Genomic DNA, 5,544 nt, shown 5'->3' with positions numbered 1-5,544 from the left:
TGATCCTGTATTTAAAGGACCCTATAGCTTCCTCCTTCAAGTTACTAAAGGTGATGCTAACCTTCAGCAATGTAGCAGGGTATAAAAACCACAAGAATCAGTAGTTTTTGTGTTACCAAGAATGGAAATATCCAGGCTGAAATTCAGAAAACAACTTCATATGGATTAGCCTCTAAACCAAATCAAATCTAAACTAAACAACAACAACAAAACTAGGAATTAATGTAACTAAAAATGTGAAGGACCTCTACTGTGAAAACTTTAAAAATCTAAAAAGGGAAATTGAAGGAGACTCAAGAAAATGGAAAATATTTTAATGCTCCTGGTTGGAAGAATTTACATGATGAAACTGCAATATGGCCGACAAAAAATTGACAATGCAATACTCATCAAAATCCCAACTATATTTTTCAATGCAGTAGAGAAAGCAATCCAAATTTAATATGGAATTACAAAATTACAGATGAAACAGAAGGCTTATGGGCCTATCATGATCTTACACACACACACACACACAAACAAACACAGTGGAATTCTATTCACCCATCAGAGAGGATGACTTTTCACCAGTATTAATGAAAATGAAAGGCTTGGTAAAATTATACTAAGAGCAAAGAGAACAGAATGCAGACTCAGAGCAATATAAGTTTCATGGATTCATTCATTTATGGTAGCTAGAAGGTGCCCACAAATCTACAAGTAAACAAGACTGATTCTACCTCATCCGTTAGAATGGTCATTATCAAGAAGACTAACAATAGCAAATGCTGACATGGATGTAGCCAATTGGGAACTCTATTACACTGTTGGTGGGACTTAAAGAAACATAGCTCCCATGGTTTCCCTTATTTGTAATAATTAGTTCACACCAAGGATAATCTCATGTATTTTAATTTGATATTTTGTCCTATGTTGAGCATACAATATTATTGCTATATTGTTTGTTATTATTTCTGCTAACAGGCAGATATATTTAAAGAATTATGTTCATCTTATCCATTACTGGAGGAAGAGCATCCAAAAGAGCAACATTTACTAGGAAGAACAACTCCTACTTATTTAGCTTCATTCCTATGTAAGGCCAGTGTTGTCCCCTGTATCCTCATGTTGTACATTGTAACTCTATACCAGTTCATCCTGTATATCTACTATCTTCTACATTGTGACCTAAATGCCCCAGCAATTCCACTTTGCTTTACTTTTCAAAAAATTTCACTCTTAATGTTTGAGGTTGGTGTGTGTGTGTGTGTGTGTGTGTGTGTGTGTGTGTGTGTGTGTGTGTGTGTGTGTGTGTGTGTGTGTGTGTGTGTTTACAAATATCAGAAGTAAACATTTTTCCTCATTTAGAATACATCTTTCAGGTGATTGTAAGTTGTGGCTAATGGGAGAAATCTCTTGCTATTTTAAGGATGAAACAGAAAAATATATTTGTGCATGCACCACAGTTGTTTAATAGTCTGTAGTTGAACACTGAACTTCGATTTATATCTTGGCTGTTGTTGTGAATAATGTGAATAACAATGAACTACAGATATATTTATGAGTTACTCAGAGAGAAATAATCACATGATTGGTGGGTCAGTTGATATTTCATCTTTGAATTTCTTTAGAAAACTGCATACTACTTTCTACAATGAGAGTACTAACCTTTATTTTGACCAAGAGTGAAGAAATTTTCCTTTTCTCCACACTCTCACCAGCCAACATTATTACTTTTTTTTAAAGTTTTTTTAAAGGGCAGTTTTTTACTGTGTGCAATACCCAAGATGACCTCAGACCCAAATCCTTTTACTCCAACCTCCTAAAAGCTTCGAATTACAAGCCTTTACCATCACACCTGGTTCCTTTGATTTTTTTGATAAGAGTTATAGTAGTTATGAAGTAGTATCATAGTAATTTTGAATTGCATTTCTCTAATGACTTTTTCTTACAAAACATTAAACCAGTATAGAAGTTGTATTAAACACAACTTTGTAAACCCACTGGCAATTTTCAGGGCTTTTTGGAAAACATGTCTATTCAGAAATTTTGTCCATTTTTAATCAAGTTTCTTGTTAATCTCATCTTTAATCTCTCTATACAAAAGCAATAATTTATTCAAGGTAGTAGAAAGGAAAAAATTAAGCAACTCCTAACATTTTTTAGTTTTCAATAACATGATATTGATTAAATCATTTTCTGTTAATGCTTGAGACTATATAACTCAATTTAGTTAGACCTTATACAAGACTATATGTATTTTATTTTACGTTGATTTTTCTTTCCAAAGCCTGTGTGACTAATTTCCCTTCGTTTCTTTCTGTCTCATGTAGTTCAGATTTCAAACAAAAGAATAAATGGAAGGAAGCGAACAAAAAAAAATACATTTCCTCTCATCTGATGATGCCTCTACAAGAATGAGGAAAGACCTATGATAAAATATCAAAAAGACAATTTATTCTTCTGGGTTTTCCTTATCTTTGTTATTTAACTTAAATGATGTAAAACACACTATACTGCTCAGATACTTTTATGTTTTCTCAGTTTTGTACATTTTCTTTTTTTTGGGGGGGGGATCCGGTCAAGGGGCCTGAACTCTGGGCCTGGGCGCTGTCCCTCAGCTCTTCAGCTCAAGGCTAGTGCTCTACCACTTGAGCCACAGCACCACTTCCGGCTTTTTTTTCTTTTTGCTTATGTGGTACTGGGGAATAGAACCCAGGGCCTCAGACATGCAAGGCAAGTGGTCTACCACTGAGCTACCTTCCCAGCCCTGTACATTTTCTTTTGGACTTCATCTCAGTCTACAACATTCCTTCATTATTATGTCCCTGATATTTTTACACTAACAAGACTGAAGATAACCAGTTTGATTTACAGCATGAGAAGTTATCCACCTGGCTTCCCTGGAAGCAGAGCATGATCAATAGATAACATTACTTCTGGTTGCTCACTACATGTAATGGTTTCCGTAATACTTATGACATTCTATTTAGTATTTTAAAAAAAACTTCTGGCTAAACTCAAAGCTCATTCATGGAAGTTTATGTTAAGTATTTTACAAGTTTTATTTCTCTTAATTCTTAAGATAACATTTGCAATAATGCTAATGTTATTACCATTTTAGTGTTGGGAAAAATTGTAATTAAAGGCACTAAGTGCATGGCCCAAAGACACACAGTGAGGAAGGAAATGAGTCAAAGTTTCCAAAAGTCTTTCCGCAATACACAAAAGGTAGGTAAATTCTCTCCATTCTCTTACACTCTCAATTCAATATTCATATTTTCCAAGAAATAATAGCATAGCAAATATTGCCCATGGTGATTGTTTTCTGTCACATTTTGTCTTCAACACAGACTGTGTTGGTGACATTGGGTTATCATGCACAGAGCTGAGCTTCTAAATTGAGGTCCAAAGAGAGGCAAATTTCTTCTGTCCCACAGTTCCAGTTTTTGTAAAAAGTACCAAAACTTTTAAATATCACTTACTCTCTTTTAAGAATCCAAAAATGAAATAAATTCACATTTAATCAATGCAAAATATTTTAAAAGTAGGAGACAATAAAACAGGCCCCCATGAAGTAAATTTTCTTCTACTTTTAAAATTATTCTGAAAGCCTTGTATTGGTTAGTCACACTTATAATCCTATCTACTTGGGATATCTACTCAGGAGCCTGAGATCTGTGGATAACCATTGGAACCCAATCAGGGCTTCCAAAACAAACAAAAAAATTCATGAAATTATTTTTCAAAATTTTTAATGAACTAGCAAAGACCCAGGAAAGAAAATGTAGTTCATATAGTACCTCACCAACCTAGAGAGGAAAGACCTAGCATGGCCTTTAAGCCCTGATTTCAAACTCTGAGCACGCCAACACACATGCATGCACATGCGTTTGCATGCATGCATCTTTTCCCTTCCCCTCCCCAAATTAGAGAAGCGTACATACAAGAGGCACATGCACCAACTTCAAATACAGTGAAAACAAGGGTTATAGCATGGGGGAGGAACATACAAAGAAACAAAAATTCACATCACACATTATAAGTACGTTAGAAACAATAGCAAGAAACAAACAAAAAAATACTTGTTTCCCTATCTTGGAGTTCAATTCCCTTAACATCATCATATCTGTTCATATGAACATAGTTTTTGACATTGTCTGCTTGCCCTAGACATATATTCGTTATTGAAAATAAGGGAAACCATGGGACCTGTTTCTTTGGACTTGGCTTACTTCACATAATAAATTTTTTCCCAAGTCTTTCCATTTCCTAACAAATTGGGTGATGTCATTCTTTCTGATGGAGGCATAGAATTCCCTTGTGTATATACACCACATTTTCTTGATCCATTCATGTAGTGGGGATAGCTGGGTTGGTTCCATATCTTAGCTATGGTAAATAATGCTGCAATAAACATAGTTGAGCTGGTAGTTTTAGTATGGTCTTTTTGTGATCATTTAGTAAATCCCCAAAAGTGGGGTTGCTGGGTCAAAGGGGAGCTTTATGTGGAATCGTTTGAGGAACCTCCATAATGCTTTCCAAAGTGGTTGAACAAGTTTACACTCCCACCAAGAATGCTGTATGGTTCCCTTGTGGCCACATCCCCTCCAGCATCTGTTGTTGTAAAAATATGGAACGCTCCACGAATTTGCATGTCGTCCTTGCACAGGTGCCATGCTAATCTTCTCTGTATCGTTCCAATGTTAGTGTATGTGATTCTGAATTGAGCACAAAATATTTTTATATCAAAAGTGCAATTGGATTTTATTAAACTAGACGATTCAACAAAAAGGAAGTTCAAAAGAATTGTCATGAAATTTTACAACCATATATTTCTTACATAAGCACACATTTAAGAATAAAGTCAAGATTGACATGTCAAAAACAAAATAATTCCAGATATTTGTTGTTCAAGAAATGTGTAGGAGGAGGAATTCAATTATTCTATACAAGGCACCTGTCATAATGAACACTGCAGCAAGTGTTAAGGTTCGTTCAAAGTTTTAATGTTTTAAATATATTCAATTTTGGGAATTGTTTCAATTTTGGGAACACAAGCCTCAACAATATGTCAATACTATCCTCTTATTTATCTCTAAAGGTTTATGCTTCTGGTCTTTTAATATTAAAACTTCAAAAAAATTATCTTTAGCAAGTTGTGCAAAGGGGTTTTGCTTCATCATGTCAGTGTTGAATAGAGTGTATGTGCATTTCAATGTTCAGTGCATCTGGATCATTGTCAAATTTTCCTTTTTTCTTCCTTCCCTTACCCCAACCCCACCTATCCCTTCAAGTTTCCTACTTATATTCTCACATATGTACATTGAGTGTTATGACTGTATTAGTCCACCATTTCCCTCTCCATCCTTCTGCCCTATTTCCTCTAAGCCTAGCTCCCCTTTTAAGACTTGTTTCAAATTCATGGTGTTTTGTTAAATATCTCTACCTTTGGCATTTGGCTATGGGCTTGCCACATCCTCTCTTCCATGTTTGACCACATAAATGAATATATTTCTCCACATTTCTAATCTCTGAATGGCTGAGATAGGTCTATTTTACTAT

At 35.0% G+C, this 5,544-nt stretch overlaps 1 non-coding gene across 1 annotated transcript; it reads right to left on the bottom strand.

The window, feature by feature from the left end:
* Positions 1–4,606: 4,606 nt before the first annotated feature.
* On the bottom strand, positions 4,607–4,713 carry LOC138808563 (U6 spliceosomal RNA). Its single transcript, XR_011366505.1, has one exon. It is a non-coding gene; the product is annotated as a U6 spliceosomal RNA (small nuclear RNA).
* Positions 4,714–5,544: the final 831 nt, after the last annotated feature.

This window comes from Dipodomys merriami, unplaced genomic scaffold (genome assembly GCF_024711535.1).
Source record: "Dipodomys merriami isolate MVZ:Mamm:240054 unplaced genomic scaffold, mDipMer1.0.p SCAF_455, whole genome shotgun sequence".
Classification (NCBI taxonomy): Eukaryota; Metazoa; Chordata; class Mammalia; order Rodentia; family Heteromyidae; genus Dipodomys; species Dipodomys merriami.
The sequence above is the reverse complement of the archived record's forward strand: the minus strand, read 5'-3'. Positions and strand labels throughout refer to the sequence as shown.